This window comes from Chenopodium quinoa, unplaced genomic scaffold (assembly GCF_001683475.1).
Source record: "Chenopodium quinoa cultivar QQ74 unplaced genomic scaffold, ASM168347v1, whole genome shotgun sequence".
NCBI lineage: Eukaryota > Viridiplantae > Streptophyta > Magnoliopsida > Caryophyllales > Amaranthaceae > Chenopodium > Chenopodium quinoa.
Window position 1 is genome coordinate 1331325 of NW_018744988.1, and position 19239 is coordinate 1350563.

General features: G+C 42.9%; 1 pseudogene; it reads right to left on the minus strand.

The window, feature by feature from the left end:
• Window positions 1–429: 429 nt before the first annotated feature.
• LOC110706578 lies at window positions 430–18371 on the minus strand (annotated as a pseudogene).
• Between the last annotated feature and the right edge of the window lie 868 nt (window positions 18372–19239).

Sequence of the window (19239 nt, forward strand, 5' to 3'; positions counted from 1 at the left end):
AAGGAGATGATGAAGCAAACGATCGAACAATTGAAGATGGAGGTTGTTCAAGAGCGTTTCAAGAGGAAGAAATTCAACTTCTGTAATCTTCTGGAGTTTACGGTTCAGATCGTCTTGCTGTTCTCTTTGCTCACTTTCTTTGTCTTGCGTGCCTTCGATTTCAGGATGAATTGAGCATCAGTGTTGGAGTTTAATTTCTCTTTTATGTCTTTCTTCAATTGAAGAAGAAAAAATCAATTGATCTTGTCGATCAGTTTGATTATGTTGAAATGAATGCTTGTTTTCAATTGTAATAAATTCTAGTTCAAATCTTCTTAATATCAAGTATTCAAGTAATCAAACAAATTTCTTGCAATTATATGGTATTGGTCTCGTTTTGTATTATGTTTTCAATTTATTATCTCTCGTGTCTTTTGCTTAACCACAATCACATTATGCTTATGTTAAAGTAAAGTCCAAAAATACAGTCCGAAATTTCGGATTAGTGGAGTATGTCATCTTGGAGCAGCAGTTTAGCACCTTGCTCTCATTCTTACTAGAAAAAATAATAAGATCTTAATAAACTACAGCAAAAAATAATACAGTAAGATCTTAATTCTACTGATACAAATGTTACGTATATATAGGACTATAACAGAATAGATTCACAGAATCACAGGTAATCCTTCATAGGATCATCATGGTGGATCTTCTTCATTCTGAAAGCTTCGATCTCTTCTGGTGTCACGTCGTTATCATATGTCATGTTATACTTCCGTTTCCTTTCTGTACACCAAGTAGGCAGCCTTTTCTCCTCAGTCAACTCCGGTTTTTCTTCTGAAGTCTCTTTGAGAGCAATGTTAGCTTTCATCAGCTCTCCCATTGCTTCTGCAGCCTCAATCCCGGCAGCACCTGTACAATAGCTGTTTCGAATTGCCTGCTTGCAGCATTTGTAGCCCCATTGGAAATCACTCCACCATGACCCCCAAACAGCTGTGTGATTATTAGTGTACACGACGTCTTCTTCATATTTACTCTTGGGGACAGCCATCTCCTGCCCCTTGATTATCCGGCCAGAGCGATCATATTCAACTTGTCTATCACTTTGGCCAAGTAGAAGTTCCCGTGGCATCTCCTCTTCTGCTGCAGCATTGCCATACTTCTCCATTATGGTATCCTTCACCTGAGTTTTCAACTTCTCTTTATTGACCTTAAAGTTCTTGTGAAGCAACTCGACTTGTGTAGGAGCTGCTTGCATATGCACATCCTGTCCCTTATCAAATGCCTCAAAAGCATGTAAATTGAGCAGCTTCAACTCCAAAGCTTGACCACTCAGTCGATTTTGATTGTCACCAGCATAAAACTTCTCATTCGGATCAGCATCAGGAAGAGGATCCTCACGCATGGACCGGGTTTTAGGATCATAGTAGGCCGAATCAACATCAAGGTTCAATAAGTATTTGGCTGTATCTTCTCGGATACGCAAGTTTCTTACAGTTCCAGTATTTCCTCCACCAGTTGTACGTACACGTTTTTCAACCTTTGCAAAATCCATTTGTTTACTCTCATCAACCTTCAAAGCATCTTCCTTGCCCTCACCTTCTTCACAGGTGTTACTTTTCTCCTCGAGCTTTTTCAACTGTTGTTCCTTCTTGTGTTTATCTATTGCTTCCTCCATTATCTCAAATTTATGAACAACATAGACATAACTTGCAGAATCAAAACCATTATATCTGTCATGTTTCCCATCGTAATCCAGCTTAATTTCCTCTATTATTTCATCAGGTGCAATGTTCTTCCCTGTTCACTTTGCTCCAACTCTTCGAGGTCTGTCCGTGCAAGACTTTGCATCATGGGTCTTAGCACCACAACTACAGAAAACACAATAAACTTTAATCACATGTTCAATGTTTAAGACACCAATGAAGATAATTATTCAAGAAAAAGCTCTTCATCTAAGAAATACAGTGAGCATGAAAGAAACTTTTAAGGGCTCCAAGAAATTGTAAGTGTACTCATCCCATAATTTGGAAAGCATGTTGGATAAAGCCATGGCCTCTAAGGCCCTGTTTGGTTTAATGTAAAACATTTTCAATGGAAAATTAGTTTTCATGGAAAACATATTTTCAAGGAAAAACACAATTGCAAATTAGTTTTCCTTTGTTTAGTTGCATACATGAAAAGTCCAAGAAAAATAAAAAATAAGAGTAGAAATGTAAGGATGAATGAGAGGGAAGTAAAAAAAGAGGTAAGGAGGAGAGAGGAAAATGTGGCTTCCCTTGTTTTTGGAAGGAAAATATTTTCCATCATTAAGAATGGAATTTTCTACCCTTAAAAAATTGTTTTCCACTCCTTAACAAACCAAACAAAGGAAAATGGGAAAAAAATGGAAAATTCATTTTCCATGAAAACCTTTTACATCAAACCAAACAGGGCCTAAATGTAAATAATTTTCTGAAAAAATTCTAACAAACACTCTACCCTCTGAACGATTTGAGATGGTTATAAAAAATTATGAGAAAAACCAAGTAGTTCACAGAGATTGTATAAAATATTGAATAATCCATTTAATTCCACACTTACACTTAATCATCCTCCTTAACTAATAGTGTCAAGTTCTAAGAGCACTCACAACCATGAGCAAAATATATGCTCATGGGCATTTCTTGTGAGCAAATATTTTGCTCATCACCCACAATGGTGAGCTAAACCAAAAATGCAAGAAAAAGCCCATGGGCAAAAATGAAAATGTCCATAGCATGGGCATTTCTTCTGATGAACAGTGATCTCGGTGGGGCCCACAAGCTGGAGGAAAGCTGGAAAAAAAATAATACGGGTACTGTTCATGCCAGGCTGCCAGCGAGTAGGAGCGCGACACGTGGCATGTTCAGGGTGTTGGCCAATGACAAAATTAGCCGTTTTACAACGGTTATAATCTTCCCATTGCATTTTCTGAAAAATATTTTCAGTAAAAAAAAAAAAAAAATTACCAACGGTCATAAAATTAAATTCTCTATAAATAGACATGCATTTTGATATATTTTGATATATTTTCGAAATCACTTAAAATCCTCCACTTTTTTATTTTCTTAAGCATTTTAAATTTGTTAAAGAGCATTTTTGTTGCAACACACCTATATTGAGGTAAATTTTTTTTTTTTTATTATTTAAATAAAGTTATGTAATAAAATTAATATATATGTGATTTTTTGAAAAAAAAAATATTATGTAATTGCATTATGTAATTGAAAAAAAAATATATGTTGTTTAATTGCATTATGTAATTGAAGAAAGTTGTTGATATGTTCTCCATACATTACTAAATTTGTAGTAAAAAAAGTGTTGCATTTATTGGTTACTTTTTTGTTTTTGTTGTAATATTAAGTTATGTATTAAAATTAGTATATGTGTGTTTTTTTGAAAAAAAAAATATTATATGCCATGTTTACTTAATTGAAAAACCCAATTGAAGAAATTTGTTGATATTTTCTCCATACATTACTAAATTTGTAGTAAAAAAAGTGTTGCATTTATTTGATATATTTGCTTTTTTTTCTAATATATAAATTTAGTTATGTATTAAAATTATTATATGTGTGTTTTTTTGAAGAAAAAAAAATATAAAACCATGTTGTTTAATTGCATTATGTAATTGAAGAAAGTTGTTGATATTTTCTCCATACATTACTAAATTTGTAGTTGCAAAAGTGTTGCATTTATTGGTTACTTTTTTTTTTCTAATATATAAATTTAGTTATGTATTAAAATTAGTATATGTGTGTTTTCTCCATACATTACTAAATTCAAACATTACTAAATTCGTAGTTAATAAAGTCTTCCAATTATTGGTTAATTTTTTTTTTAATATATAAATTTAGTTATGTATTAAAATTAGTATATATGTGATTATGTGAAAAAAAAAAATTATCTTTTGTAAAAAATTAGTAAATTTTAGTACAAATATTTATCTTTTGTTTTGTGATGCAGAATCTTTTAATGGATCCAAACAACCCAAATTTCCGCCAACAATTTTCTGGTTTTAGTGATGATTTGCTAACTAATCCCGAGTTTCAATTGTTCTTGCAAAGAATGGGCAATACGTCTTTGCAACCATCTCCACAGTATCAGACACCCACTCAGTTTCCCCTACGAAACCATGTTATTGAAGAATGTACACCTGAAACTGTACATGATAGCAACACACAATTCAATGAGAGCGAAGAGGACAGCGTACCAGAGACGCCGCAATATCCTCCACCAGTTCCCGAACTGAAATCCAACCAGGTTGTTGCACGAGCGACTCGAATTTGGTCAGTTGCGGAAGATGAAACTCTGATTGGGTTGTACTTGGAGATCAGTGAGAATGCTATTAAAGGCACGAGCCAGAAAGCAACTTCCCTTTGCAATAATACGAAAACCGTCGCTGGCGTACGATGAGGACATACTGCGGGACATAATGAAAACATGTATCATTATGCACAACATGATTGTTGAAGATGAGCGCCACAACTACACTCGAGCCGAAGTTCTAAGAGCCTTCTACGAAGAAGATCAACAAGAATCAACATCTACAACGCCACCGTTTGAATTCAACGTAGGCCGACCTACCAACTTTGATTTCAACGCATTTCTACAGCGAAAAGCTTCCCTCCGTGACAGAGAAATTCATCTATCTCTGAAACGTGATTTAGTCGAACATATTTGGCAACACTACGGGCCACGTAATTAGGGAGAAATTAGCACGACTTAAATAAAGCCAAGTACTATGGCGTAGCTACTTTTACTTGTTGTGTTTATTTTATTTCTAAGTTTAATTACGCATGACGTTGCAAATGTAATTGGTTTCTAGTATTGTACCGCTTTTAAAATAAATAAAAACATTTAAGAAATTTTGAGCTTTTTTAAAAAAAAATTTTATATAACGTACTTAATTTTACGACAAATTTTAACGATAAAAAGGACAAAAATAAAAAAAATAAGTTACACAAATTTTAACTAGTTTTTATTTATTTGGAGTAACATTGTTAAAATATAAATGAAATAAATAAATAAAGAAGTGTTGTGTAGGAGAGAGAAAGTAATGAAGGGGTATTGAAAAAGTAAGAGAGAGAGAGTGGTGGGTGGGCAATTTTTTTGCTCACCATTGGGAGAGAATATGTGAAAAAATTTGCCCATGAGCAAAACTTATTTCTTGAGAGAGAAAGTGGGTAGAGAGAGAGTGGGTGAGCATTTTTTTTGCTCACCATTGAGAGTGGTCTAAATTAAAACAAACGTTTGAATTTTAGCTTATTAAGTTTTGTCATATTGAGTTTTGAAAAATGCTAGAATAGTAGAATTTTGAACTTACTTAATGCAAGTTCCAAAACAAACATTTGAACTTTTAACTTATATTAAGTGTTGTCATCAATATCGAGTCTTGAAACACAATGGAATAGTAGAGTTTCCTTAGGTTCAATTACAAAATCATTAGCAAAAACATAGGGCAAATAACAAATGAAATTAACAAGTTAAACTTACTTTAGACAAGAACCCTTCCGAAACCTATCAGCCTGGAAACCCTTTTCACCTCTTCGATACCACGCCTTGGAGTGATTCAGCTCCGATTTCCACTTCATTTGATGCTTCAAACTCTGAAAAACAACCAATGTTGGTTCTTAAATCTTGTACAACACTACCTGTTTGGGTCCAATTTAGTCAAAATTGGGCCTGAGCACTAAATGATCCAATTAAAAGCCCAAGGTCAAGGTTCAACTCTCCAATTGCTCAAAAGTCAAAGGTCAGCCCACAAAGTAAGCCAATTGGGCTAAAGCCCAACCTCTCCATGTATGATGAGGTATAAAAGCCATCATATTGACACATTCACGAGGACATTGATATTCCAATTCATATGCTCATTCTTGCATTCAGAAATATTCCACAAGAGCCTCAAGCTACAAACTCTCTTGCATAGTGTCTTCCTTTTACACATTGTACTGACTTTAGCATCGGAGGGGCCTTCCTCGGAAACACCCCCGAGGCTAGTTTACGTGTGTTCACTGTGCAGGAAACCTTCGGCCCAACACAACTTGGATCGAATCCAGTCTTCTCCATTTCAGCGGACCTTCGGCAAGGTCCCATTGTTTTCAACCGAAACAATTTGGCGCCGTCTGTGGGGAAGACTTTCAAAAATCTTTAAGCCAAATTCCTAACCAAGATCATCTTGCAATTATCTTAGCAGCCATGGCTAAGAACCGCAAGAGCAAAAGCCTCCGTCAAGGAGCGGGCGAAAAGCCTAAAACCCCTACACCATCGCCCTCGCCGGACCGGAACTCTCCCAAGGGTGCCGGCTCGGGGGGAGGATCATACAAGGAGGATTCCCTATCTCCTATAATGCATGACTCTCAATATAGGCCGGACCACTCTCGGTCTAGCAGGGGTCAGTCTGATCATAGGACATATTCAGTGTCCCAAAGCCAACCATCGGCTGCACGGCCTCATTCCCACACTCGGCCGGGGACCCCTTTGACGGGGCCCAGTTCGGAAGAGGTGGCAAGAGCGCTGGCAGTACTCATGGAGGCAATGAGGGCACAGAATATGCCACCGCCTCGTGATCGAACTCCTCCGCATACCCGGCATCAGCGGAGGAAGTTAGACCATGACGGTGGGAAGCTTCCTTCCTTCCGGGAACTGGAAGAGTGGGAGGAGGATTCTTGGAAAAATGAAAAACAGAGGAAAAAGAACTCTCAATTATTTAAAGGATCCTCATCCTCAAGACCAGCAGCGCATAAGAGCAGCAGCTCAGCCTCTCGGCCAGAATCTACTCGCCGGGAACCTGAGACTGCTCGCAGAAGCGTCCTTGACCGACTCGGCGGCCAGGAACCGAGCGTGCGTAGTCGCCTCTCGTTCCCTGCAGCCGAGGCCCAGACTTCCCAGCCAGGGACGAAAACCACTCCTACCTCTCTAAGAGGGCGGAGCGCGGTCCCTTCGGCCAGGAACAAGGGCAAGGCCATTATGCTACCCGCTAGTTCACCATTCGAGCAATGGATACTGGAAGAGCGCGTACCCACGGTTAAAATACCGTCGCATATCACATATGACGGGACCACGGATCCGAAGGACCACGTGGCCTCGTATGAGACTCATATGCATCTTTGCCCCAGATCCGAGGCGACTTGGTGCAAATATTTCCCAACCACTCTCAAGGGGGTCGCGCAAGCGTGGATCTCCAAGGGAGTAAGGCAAGGCTCCATAACAGGTTGGGATGATCTGTCCTCCAAGTTCAGGAGCAAGTTTTCCACGGCAAACCGCCGAGAGAAGACTACCGCAGAGCTCATGAGTCTGCAACAGGGGGAAACCGAAAGCCTCCGAGACTACCTGACCCGTTTCAGTAACGAGTCATCAAGCGTCTCCCAGCTGGACCAGGGGCTAGCTGTTTTTGCAATGCAGAATGGCCTTCAGCCAGGAAAATTCCTAGACTTCATGGTCATGCATACCCCGCAGACCTTGGAGGAAGCTCTTAGTGCTTCGGATAAGTTCATCCGAGCCGAAGAATGGAATAAAGCAAAAACCCAACCTCAATCCGGGGGAGGGAAACAGAGGCAAATACCCTTGTCTGAAGGCCAAGGCCATAAGGCAAAGGGAAAATCAAAGGCTCCGGAGCCATCTCCGGCCAACAACCTAAAGAAGGACAGGTTTGCCTCATACACAGGCAGATACGAGTCCTACACTCCGCTCTCTCTTCCACGCGCCAAAATTTACAGTGTGACGAAGGAGGAGCAGAGTTACCGAAAGCCGAGACCACTCCCAGAGTGGTATCAGCGAAAAAATAAAAATCAGTGGTGTGAGTTCCACGAGTCTTCGGGCCACAACACTGAGGAGTGTATCCAGCTGAAGGACCAGATAGAGGACATGGTCCGGAAGGGATACTTGAAAAAATACATCGCGGATCACCGCGAGAAAAAAGAATCCGAGAGGCTAGCAAAGGACCCTCGGCAGGACCTTGATTTCCCCCGGAAAAACAGTAAAAAACCGGAGGGGAAATTCCCTCCGATCAATGTTATCTCGGGAGGAATATACTCTCGGAGGGAGCACAAGCGTCACCTTAGAGCTTTGACTCACCAGGTGAACAACGCTGACATTCAATCTCCCCAGTCGCCGGTGCCGAACATGACGTTCACAGCCGCCGACTGCAGGGGGATTACGTTCCCTCACGAGGATCCGTTGGTGATCATCGCCACGGTGGCCAACCACGACGTCAGTAAGGTCCTTGTTGACGGTGGCAGCGGAGCAAACATTCTGTTCCGAAAGGCCTACAACCAAATTAAGCTGAAGCCCAAGCACCTTACGCCGGTACCCTATCCGGTATCCGGGTTCAATGGGGCTTCAACTTATCCAGATGGGAAGGTGACACTTCCTGTCACCATCGGTTGCGATGAGGCAGCCCGGAACGTCATGATTGAGTTTTTGGTCATCGACGCTCCTTCAGTGTACAACGTGATTTTGGGGAGACCCATAATTCACGAGATCCAAGGGGTCGTCTCAACTTATCATCAGCTGATGATTTACGTCTCAGACGCCGGCTTCCCCGAAAGGATACAGGGCAACCAAAAGGACGCCCGAAGGTGCAACTACCTCAAGCCATCCAATAGTCGCCCAGATGACGACAAGGATGAGGAGGAGAAAGAAAAAGAAAGAGAGCCAAGCGCAAAAAAGCCGAAAGGCCTAAGTGCTTCGGCCCAAGGATCCGTGCCCAGAGAAAAAGGTCCCGAAAGGGAAAAGGTTGACTCTTCAGCTGAGCCGCAAGACTCAGAGAGCCAGCCGAAGAACACAAAGACTGGGACACCTGCTGACATTGGCAGCAGACCAGATTCTGAAGAGTCCAGTCCATCGGCAATGGACATGGACCAACAGACTGAAACAGTTGAGTTGGCCGAAGGAGATGCTGAGAAATGTGTAACAATCGGGATGGACCTTGATCCTAACACCCGTTGTGAACTTATTCAGCTCCTTCGGGATAACAGAGATGTGTTTGCTTTCTCGGCAGCTGATATGCCCGGGATAAGTTCAGACCTCATCTCCCATAAGCTTAATGTTGACCCAGCGTGTCGACCAGTTAAGCAAAAGAAGCGGAATTACTCCGCCAATAAGAACCGAGACATCGCAGCCGAAGTCAAAAAATTATTGGAGGCAGGGTTCATTGAACCTTGCCAATATCCGGAATGGCTGGCAAATGTGGTGATGGTTCAGAAGCCCAATGGTACCTGGAGGATGTGCGTTGACTTCACGGACCTAAATAAGGCTTGTCCAAAGGATTTCTATCCCTTGCCAAGAATCGATCAGCTAGTCGATTCGACAAGTGGCCATGCCTTGCTTAGTTCCATGGACGCATTCTCGGGGTATCATCAGATCTTTATGCACCCCGACGATCGAGCCAAGACAGCATTCGTCACGAACGCTGGGGTGTATAATTACAAAATGATGCCCTTCGGATTGAAAAATGCGGGGGCAACCTATCAAAGGCTGGTGGATCAAGTTTTCGCCGATCAAAAGGGCCGAAACATGGAAGTCTATGTTGACGATTCGATCGTCAAAAGCAGAAAACTAGAGGACCATGTAAAGGACCTGGCTGAAACTTTCGCCACCTTGAGAAAGCATCAAATGAAGCTGAATCCGAAGAAGTGTGTCTTCGGCGTGAAGTCAGGGAAATTCCTGGGTTTCATGGTCAGCAAAAGGGGGATTGATGTCAATCCCTCTAAAGTCAAAGCGGCGCTCGACCTTCCTGAGCCGAAAACGAAGCGGGATGTTCAGCGGCTCGCCGGAAGAATGGCAGCCCTCTCGAGGTTCATTTCCAGAGCTTCGGATAAGGGGTTACCCTTCTTCAAAGCCCTGAAACTCCCGAAAACAAAAGAGCTTGTTTGGGAGGAAGAGCAAAAAGACGCCTTTCAACAGCTTCAGGAGCATCTGGCTCAACTCCCAACGCTGGCTAGCCCAGTTGAAGGAGAAACTCTATACCTATATGTGGCCGTTAGCCCGGCCACCATCAGCGCAGTATTGCTGAGGGAAGAGAGTAAGAGTCAGCAACCGATTTATTTCGTCAGTCATACACTGACGGATGCCGAGACCCGCTATCCTCTACTCGAGAAAGTTGCTTTCGCGGTAGTAGTAGCTGCTCGGAAGCTGAGGCCCTATTTTGATTGCCATCAGATAGTGGTCTTAACTGATCAGCCGTTGGAAAAAGTTCTTGGCAAGGTTGAAAAATCCGGTAGGCTAGCCAAGTGGGCTTTTGAGCTCACCGAATTCAGCATCAGCTACCGACCGAGGGCTGCCATTAAGGCTCAAGCCCTGGCGGATTTCTTGGCCGAATGCTCATACCAAGAAGTGCTGGACAGTGAAAAGAAAGTCTGGACCGTGTTTACGGATGGGTCTTCCACCGAAAACGGTTCGGGGGCAGGAGTAGTGATAACTTCTCCCGAAGGCAAATCCTTTGAGTATGCACTAAAATTTTCTTTTAAGGCCTCGAACAATGAAGCCGAATATGAGGCAGCAATCGCCGGCCTACAATTATGCATCTCCTTGGAAGCCGATCATGTCTGCTTAAAAACAGACTCTCAGCTAGTTGCATATCAGATCAGTGGCAGCTATGAGGCCAAAGAGCCCTCCATGATAGCTTATCTTGCCAAGATCAAATCAGTCATTGCAGAGCTGAAAACTTTTGAGGTTCAGCTGATCCCAAGGGGTCAGAATACTCAGGCCAATGCACTCTCCAAACTTGCTAGTTCATCTTTTACCGAGCTGAACAGGTCTGTATATGTAGAAGTGCGTCGAGTAAGAAGTGTCGACGAAGCACCTGAAGTGTGCTGCGCTGACCCAGAGCCTAGTTGGATGGAACCCATTTTAGCTTTTAAGCTTCGGGGAGAAACTCCTGAGGACAAAGCTTTGGCCTCCAAAATGAAGAGAACCAGCTCTAGGTTCATTGTCTTCAGGGGGGAACTTCTGAAAAAGTCCTTCTCAGCCCCATTGCTGAAATGCGTGGGACCAACAGATGCAGATTATATCCTGCGGGAGATTCACCTCGGCATCTGTGGGAACCACATTGGGGGAAGAACCTTAGCCCACAAGGCATTGAGGGCCGGATATTACTGGCCCACCATGATCGCAGATGCTAAGGAGCTGGTTCGGAAATGCGAAAAATGTCAAAAATATGCTCCAGTTATCCATCAGCCAGCAAGGGATCTTCAGCCGATCCTTAATCCACTCCCGTTTGCCCAATGGGGACTGGATATACCGGGACCATTTCCAGAGGCTGTGTACCAGAAAAAATGGCTGATAGTTGGTGTCGACTACTTCAGTAAATGGATCGAGGCCGAAGCAGCCTCGAACATTACAGAGCAAACTGTCAGAAAATTTATCTGGCAGAATATCATCACTCGCTTTGGCATCCCGAGAGTATTTGTCTTCGATCATGGGAGGCAATTTGACAACTTACCGCTGAAGCGATATACAGATCAGTTCGGCATAAAACTGGCATTTTCAGCGGTATGCCACCCGCAGAGTAACGGACAAGCCGAAGCAGCAAATAAACAGATCTTAAGTGCCCTCAAGAAGAGGGTGGAAGATCAAAAGTCCAAATGGCTAGAGGAGCTCCCTGGAACCCTTTGGTCCCTTCGGACAACTGAAAAAGAGGCAACGGGCCACTCACCTTTTGAACTGGTGTATGGTGCCGAAGCCGTCCTTCCAGTGGAAATTGGCTCGGAGAGCCTTCGAGTGCACCATTTCTCGGCTGAGAATGAGCGACTGATGAGGGAATCTCTCGATTTCCTCGACGAAGTAAGAGACTCGGCTCGAGATAAAATGGCGGCCTATAAGCAGAGAGTCAGCAAATTTTATAACCGAAGGGTCCATGCAAGGCCTCTCAAAATTGGAGATCTTGTCCTTCGGAATGCTGCTGCAGTTCAGAAAGGCCGAATCCATGGGAAGCTCTCAGCTACATGGGAGGGACCTTATGAAATTTATGATGAGCTTCAGCCAGCGACATACCGACTTCGGCAATTGGATGGAACTGAGTTGAAAAATCACTGGAACGCTGATGTACTGAAAAAATATCATGTGTAAACCCTTCGGGGCAGAACAATCTTTGTAAGTACATTTTGAACTAATGAAAGGCCTTGGAGCCGCCATTTATATAAATATTTACAATTTATCCTTTCAAAATTTTCTTTGTTCTATCTACTCTTTAAGGGTTTTTTATTCAGCCTCGTCTGAAACCTTCGCCTTCGGGTAACTGGGCTTCAGATTGCTGACAAAACTCGTCTTTTTAAAGAACACCGGTCTTTCAGCTGAAGTCAAACTTCAGTAAGACTTGTTCTCCAAAGACATGAGTCCATGGACAAATCTGGGATATTGCCTTAACTGAGCCTTGTATCCCAGAGAGCCATTATCCGAAACATTGCCTTAAGTTGGCCCTGTGTTTCGGGTATCCATTTTTCAAAGATAGACAGAAAATCAAGGATAACAGCAACAGTTGAAAATTTTTAAATCAGCCTCGTCTGAAACCTTCGCCTTCGGGTAACTGGGTTTCAGATGGCTTACAAAACTCGTTTTTTTTAAAGAACACTGGTCTTTCAGCTGAAATCAAACTTCAGTAAGACCTGTTCTCCAAAGACATTAGTCCATGGACAATTCTGGGATATTGCCTTAACTGAGCCTTGTATCCCAGAAATCCATTATTCGAAACATTGCCTTCAGTTGGCCCTGTGTTTCGGATATGCGTCTTCTTTAAGAACGCTGGTCTTTCAGCTGAAGTCAAACTTCAGTAAGACTTGTTCTAAAGAGGTTAGTCCCAGAAAGCTAATATCCCAAGCATTGCCTTCAGTTGGCCCTGTGTTTCGGATATCCAACTTTCAGACAGTCAATCTTCAGTAAGACTTGTATCCCAGAAGCATTGCCTTCAGTTGGCCCTGTGTTTCGGATACCCATTTTGAAGAAGTTCAGAAATTGCTTATTCAACTGAAGTCATACTTCAATTTCTGTGGGGGCAAGAAGCACTCAGTGCAACTATGTTCGGCAGAGTTGAAGAAAAGAAACAGTAAAGCATTCAAAAATAAAGCAACTGAAGAAAAGAGCATTAGATTAATATTTCATGCTCAAAAATTGAGCTACAAGTTCAATAATTCAGTATCGGCAGCCGCCCACAAGCGGAAAATAACAGCTGCCGAAATACGTACATAAGCAAAAAAATAAAACTGCTGTACGACAAGGCAAGCTGAAGCAAAAAAAAAACAAGGCAAAAAACTCAGAAAGCGGCAAGTCTAAAGTTAAGCACATGATGAACCGCAAGATTCTGAAGACGACTGCCCGAGTTCCTATGCTTCAGCCGGAGGATCAGACTGATCAGCGTTGAGCCCCATGGTGGCCTCAGCCCCAGCAGCAGAAGAAGCGGGCTTTGCACTTTGCCGAGCCTCCCTTTCCCTCTGCTCAGCTTCCAACTCCAGTCTTTCAGCTTCCTCTTCGGCTTCCTCAGCCTTAAGAATTTCAGCTTCGGCTGGAGTGGCATACTTCATGTGAGGGTCTTCGGGATTCTGGACCCACTCAGCACATTTAGACCAGTCCAGTTTCGGCTCAGCATGAAGGCAGACTCTTCGGCATACTCGGAATCCGTTTCTGAAACCCATCTCATATTCCTCTTGGGTATAAACACGGACTTTGAGTAAAGCCTCAGCATCAGCCAGCTTCTTCTGGGTCTCCTCCAAGTCTTCCTTGGATTTCTTCAGCTCATCAGCGACTTGGGAGGAGGAACCTTTCAGCTCATTCAGCTCTTGCTGAATTTGGAAAGCCTTTGTCTGAGCCTGGGCCACTTCAACTTTCTGGATCAGCAATTGATCCTCAGCCTCTTGGAATTTAGCTCTTTGAGCTTCAGCAGCAGCAGCAGCCTCTGAGAGTTGGACGTCTTTGGCCAGGAGCAACTCTTCAGCAGCCATTCGGCTGGCTTCAAGAGCCTCTAGACGCTGCTGCACTTCAGCTTGTGCAGCAGTTCCTTCTTGAATTCGGCTCTCAACGGCAGCCTTGAATTTGGAGACGTCCACTCCCATATGCTCCTGGAGGAATTTTTCCCCTTCCATCAGTGGGGGAAAAACTTCCTTCTCCATAGCATCGCAGAAGGTTTTCAGGGCTTCGGCAGCTTTTTTCCCGTACTCCTCAACCTCCTGCTGCTTCTCTTCAGCTGCTGCTTGCTTCAGCTTAGCAAGCTTAACTTCCTCTTCAGCCACCTTCTTTTCGTGCACAGCAGCGTCTACCCTATCTTGTAGGGTATCTATCAGCTCTACAGTGAGAGTCTGATTGTGCACGAACTGAAAACAGGAAGACAAAAAAAAAAAAAAAAAAAAATATATATATATATATATAAAGAGCTGAATTTCGGAGGAAATGAAGGAAAATTACCTGCATCATCAGCAGTTGGTTAGACCTGGCTGGGTCAGGAACTGATTTGCTGGATTCGCCCATCCCAGCAGTGGCCTTCAGCGACCAGATCCTTGCCCTGTCTACTTCGGACATGCCAGCAAAATTGCCGAAGTAGGCTGCAGCTCCTTCTCGGTTTTGACCCCATATGAGGTCCCAGATGTGATCTGGGATTGGAATTCGGGGGGCCGAGAAACCCATTTCTCCAGAATGCAGAGTCTGGAAAGAAGGGAAGGATGACGATGGAGCTTGATTAGCTTTGGTTGTCTCAGCATCATCCTTCTCAGAGGAGTCAATTACTATGACCTCCTCTTCTTCAGGGGTGAGGACGAAAGCCTCAACCTCTCTTGCGATGTCTGCCGTGAAGCCCTCAGCGCTGGACATCACGGCATCCTTATTTTCGTGCTCATCAGCACTCTTCTTCATTTCTTCTTGGACCCCTCCCTTAGGTTCGGGAGTTCTCTGATCCACCTCCATCTCAGGAGGTGGCGGAGGGGTCTTTTGAGGAGATTGGGGTGTTGGCTGGGGAACCCTCGGCGATCCATTGCCTTCCTCAGGTTCCCTTATTGCGACGCCGATGGTCATCGGCCTCTGCTGAAAGTCATGAGGGCCGATGATGGCCATCCTTCGGCGCCTTTTCAGAAGGGGCTGCTCGTCCATATCTGAGTCTGAAGACTCTTGTATTTGGTCTTCGGGACGAACAGGAGCTTTGCCTTCTCTGTGTCTGTTACTCTCTTCAGACTGTAACAGACAGGGGGGAAGAAGAATGTGAGTAAAAAAAAAAAAAAAAAAAAAAAAAAAAAAAAAAAAAGAAAAGAAAAAAGTTGTCTGAAAGCTCACCGAGGTTTTCAGCAAAGCCTCGTCTTCTTCAGCTGCTCTAGCTGCAGCTTCGGCTTCAGCAGCTCTGGAGGACCCTTCTCCTCCTTCGCAAGCCTCAAGTACCCGTGCAACCTCTTCGGCTGTGCGGGCAGCTTCAGCTTCTTCGTTCAGCAGCTGAAACCAAGGGTCTCTCTTCTTCCACCAAGGCTTCTGCCTCTGATACAGAGCAACAGCCTCAATTTGGAAGTGGGAAGAATCCAGATGAACTTCCCTATGCCTCGGCTCAGTGATAGACGGGGCCCGTTCAGTTACAACTCGCTCTCGGTTAACACCAAGACGAGCGTAGTTAATACCAACGTTGGTCTCGTCCCGCTCTGAAAAAAGGAAAGGGAAAAAGTTTAGCTCAGATATGTCGGCACAGCATAAAAAAAGCAAAGCGAGAGAAGAAAAAGAGGTAGTTAAAAAGCCTCGGCCCCAGCCGAAGAAGCTTACCATCCTTAAACTTTCGGCTGAGGCCAACAGCTGCTAGCATGTTCTCTTGGAAAACGTAATGCGTATCGGGGAGCCAAGTCTCCGGGATATGCTGCATTCGACCACTTCCCCCCGGGTTCGGCAGCTTGCCGAAGATATGTTGCTGATCCAGGTTCGGATCCGCCCCGTTATCTGCGGGGGGACCTAGACTTCCCATTTCGGGATCAGGCTCAGCTAAGTACCGGGGAGCGCTGAAGACGCAAGGGTGGCCCGGATCTGTGGGTGCCCTAACCCAAATCCATTGACCTCTCCAGTCCTTGTCTGAAGAGTCATTTGGCCACATGGTCAAGTATTGGGGCCGAGACTCAATCCGATACCACCCAGAACCATGGCTTCCGTGCCCACTTTGAATATTTGGCACTAGCCGATGGAGCTTTCTGAAGCAGTGCAGGTTCGGCACGTACTTGAAGAACTTGCAGACCCATAAGTATGTCATCACCCTTCGGATGCTGGTGGGGGTTAGCTGACATAGGGAAATGTTGTAATGGATCAGCAAGTCTCGGACGAAAACGTCCAAAGGGAACCTCAGCCCATACTGAAGCTGTCTCGTGTACACCCCCACATACCCCGGGGGTGGACGATGGATTCTATCGGATGCTGAGGGCATTCGGCACCAATATCCATCAGCTTCAAAAATGCCGTAATGCAACTCAATTTGCTCGGCAAATCAATATTGATCGGCGTTCTCTACCCACCATGAGTAGGGGCGGTTCTTTATCATGGCCGAAACGACTTCGGCATTCTCCCACTCTGAAAACCCAGGGAGGATATCCCAAAGGACAGCGGGAACTTCATCATCCCGTCCAGAAGCGCTCGGCTCATCCGTTCTTTGAGGAAGAGCCGAGGAAAGGGGAGTCGCCCTAATCCCTTCAGCAGGGTCAGACTCCGGCCTTTGACCATTCCAGGTCCCAATCCTGTTCCTAGGATCGGGAATCGGCCTTGCTCTTCTTGGAGCACGGGCTCTACCTCTAACTCCTCTTGCCATGGATTATTTCGAAGAGAAAAGTCGAAAGAAAAGGGGAAGGAGTTCGAATTCGAAGAAAAATAAACTGAAATCAAAGGAATTTACCTTAATCTGAAGCGAAAGTTGCCGATTTACGAGTTCGTAGTGGCAAGTCTCAGTTTCTAAGCTCAATGCTCGGGGAATTTGCGAAGTTTTGATGCGGGTTCTTGGTTTCTCTCTCGAAGAATTCTGGGTTTGTGTTGGTGAATAAGTGAGGAGAATGACGCGCCTCTGTTTATATCTCCAGGTACGGGATACGAAGAGTCTGTGCTTTAATTTCTCTTAAATACCCACTAAGTAACCATTAAACGCATGATCTTGTGATTAAACTGCCCATTATCCGTCCAACTTCCGCAATCATTAACCGTTGTTATCTCATTAATTACGGTTTAAACTCAAATTTTTGGATCAATTAAATCATTTACTTCCCTCCTTTCCTGAATTAAATCAAACCCGACCCGTCATCCTTCCAAATCGGGTCTGGGGGGCAAGTTGTTTGGGTCCAATTTAGTCAAAATTGGGCCTGAGCACTAAATGATCCAATTAAAAGCCCAAGGTCAAGGTTCAACTCTCCAATTGCTCAAAAGTCAAAGGTCAGCCCACAAAGTAAGTCAATTGGGCTAAAGCCCAACCTCTCCATGTATGATGAGGTATAAAAGCCATCATATTGACACATTCACGAGGACATTGATATTCCAATTCATATGCTCATTCTTGCATTCAGAAATATTCCACAAGAGCCTCAAGCTACAAACTCTCTTGCATAGTGTCTTCCTTTTACACATTGTACTGACTTTAGCATCGGAGGGGCCTTCCTCGGAAACACCCCCGAGGCTAGTTTACGTGTGTTCACTGTGCAGGAAACCTTCGGCCCAACACAACTTGGATCGAATCCAGTCTTCTCCATTTCAGCGGACCTTCGGCAAGGTCCCATTGTTTTCAACCGAAACACTACCAATGAAATAAAAAATAAAAAAAAAAAATAAAAAACAAACAAACAAATAAAACATACTGGCTTATTTGAATTGAGATACCAAGGGGCAGAAGACATATAGTGTGGAATATGAGGATTAATTTCTTTTCCATCTTCATCAACTTCTGCTGGCACAAGTCCAGCTTTTCGAGCTTCCTCTAATTCTAACTGCTTCCTATGATCTTCCCTAGACTTAAACGCCCCTGCAAATATTTCCCCAATTTTAATACACATTTTAATCAACCATATACCATCAATTCAAAAACAGCACCAATTCAAAATAATCAAAATCCATAATAATCAGGAATTATCATGAATTAAAAACATTTTATCACGAATTATTAAATTAGAAAAAATATTATATAATCGAACCTAACCTAAACAAAAGAAATCAAACAGTAGAAAAAATTCAATTAATTTTCAAAAAAATACCTGGAGGAATCGCCATTGGGAGAGAAAAAAATTTGGTTTGAGAAGAAAAGGGGATTTGTTTGCAAGATTAAGAAAGCAGAATGATTCTTGGTTTTCTGGGAAATTGAGAATTTAGTGAATAACTTGAAGGATTCGAAAGAATTTGAAGAATGAACAGCAGTGATTAGTGAATAAGAAAGTTTCACAGAAAGAGAAAAAAAGAGTAGGGAGAAAGGGATTAAATAGAGTTTGGAAGGAGTGATATAAGACGCGGTAATACGGTAAGTTAGTGCAAATTACCGACCTAAAGCTTGGGGATTAAGTAATTCGTACATCTTATCTAATATTTATGTTATCCAATGTCCTAAATCTATCTCATCCGTTCTTTTAATACCGTACCGTAAATTTTACATTGATAGCAAAATAAAACTCCACAATTATATTTGAGAAAATACGAGTTCATCTTCATAATAATAAACAAAAAAAAAGTGTTTATGGCATTTTTTATTTTTGTAAATAAATCAACAATTTTAGTAAATACGAGTCTCACAAATATTAATTTATTTACGAAATTATGATGCTGACCAGGATATTTGTTGATTTATTTGGAAATGTCACTAGATAAATAATTTTTTATTATCTTGATGATAATTTGGGGCTCCCTCATTATATTTTGTTGAGAATGGCCCAGAAGCAGGCCACATCAGTAGAGTAAGAGGAAATTCCATTATAACAAACTTTGCCAACTCATCAGTTTGTTATAACTAATTAGTTGAAGTAATTAGTGCTATTTACTTGTATAAATACTCAGCTGTAATCATTTACTCTTTAATCTAAATATACACAAATTACTTCTCTCAAACACTTTCTCTCTGGTTTTTGCTAAAGCTTCAATGATGAAATTAACTTGATTCTGCCATAGTGCCATTGATGATTGTTTGAGCTCAGAACTTCAGTTTCTGACATATTTTGCGAGTATTTATTCTAGATCAACATTCGCATGAGTGACAAGGCTTATACATATGTTGAAGAACTAGTTAGCATCCATGCGATGTACGATTTCAGACAAATACATTTATGAATAAGAATT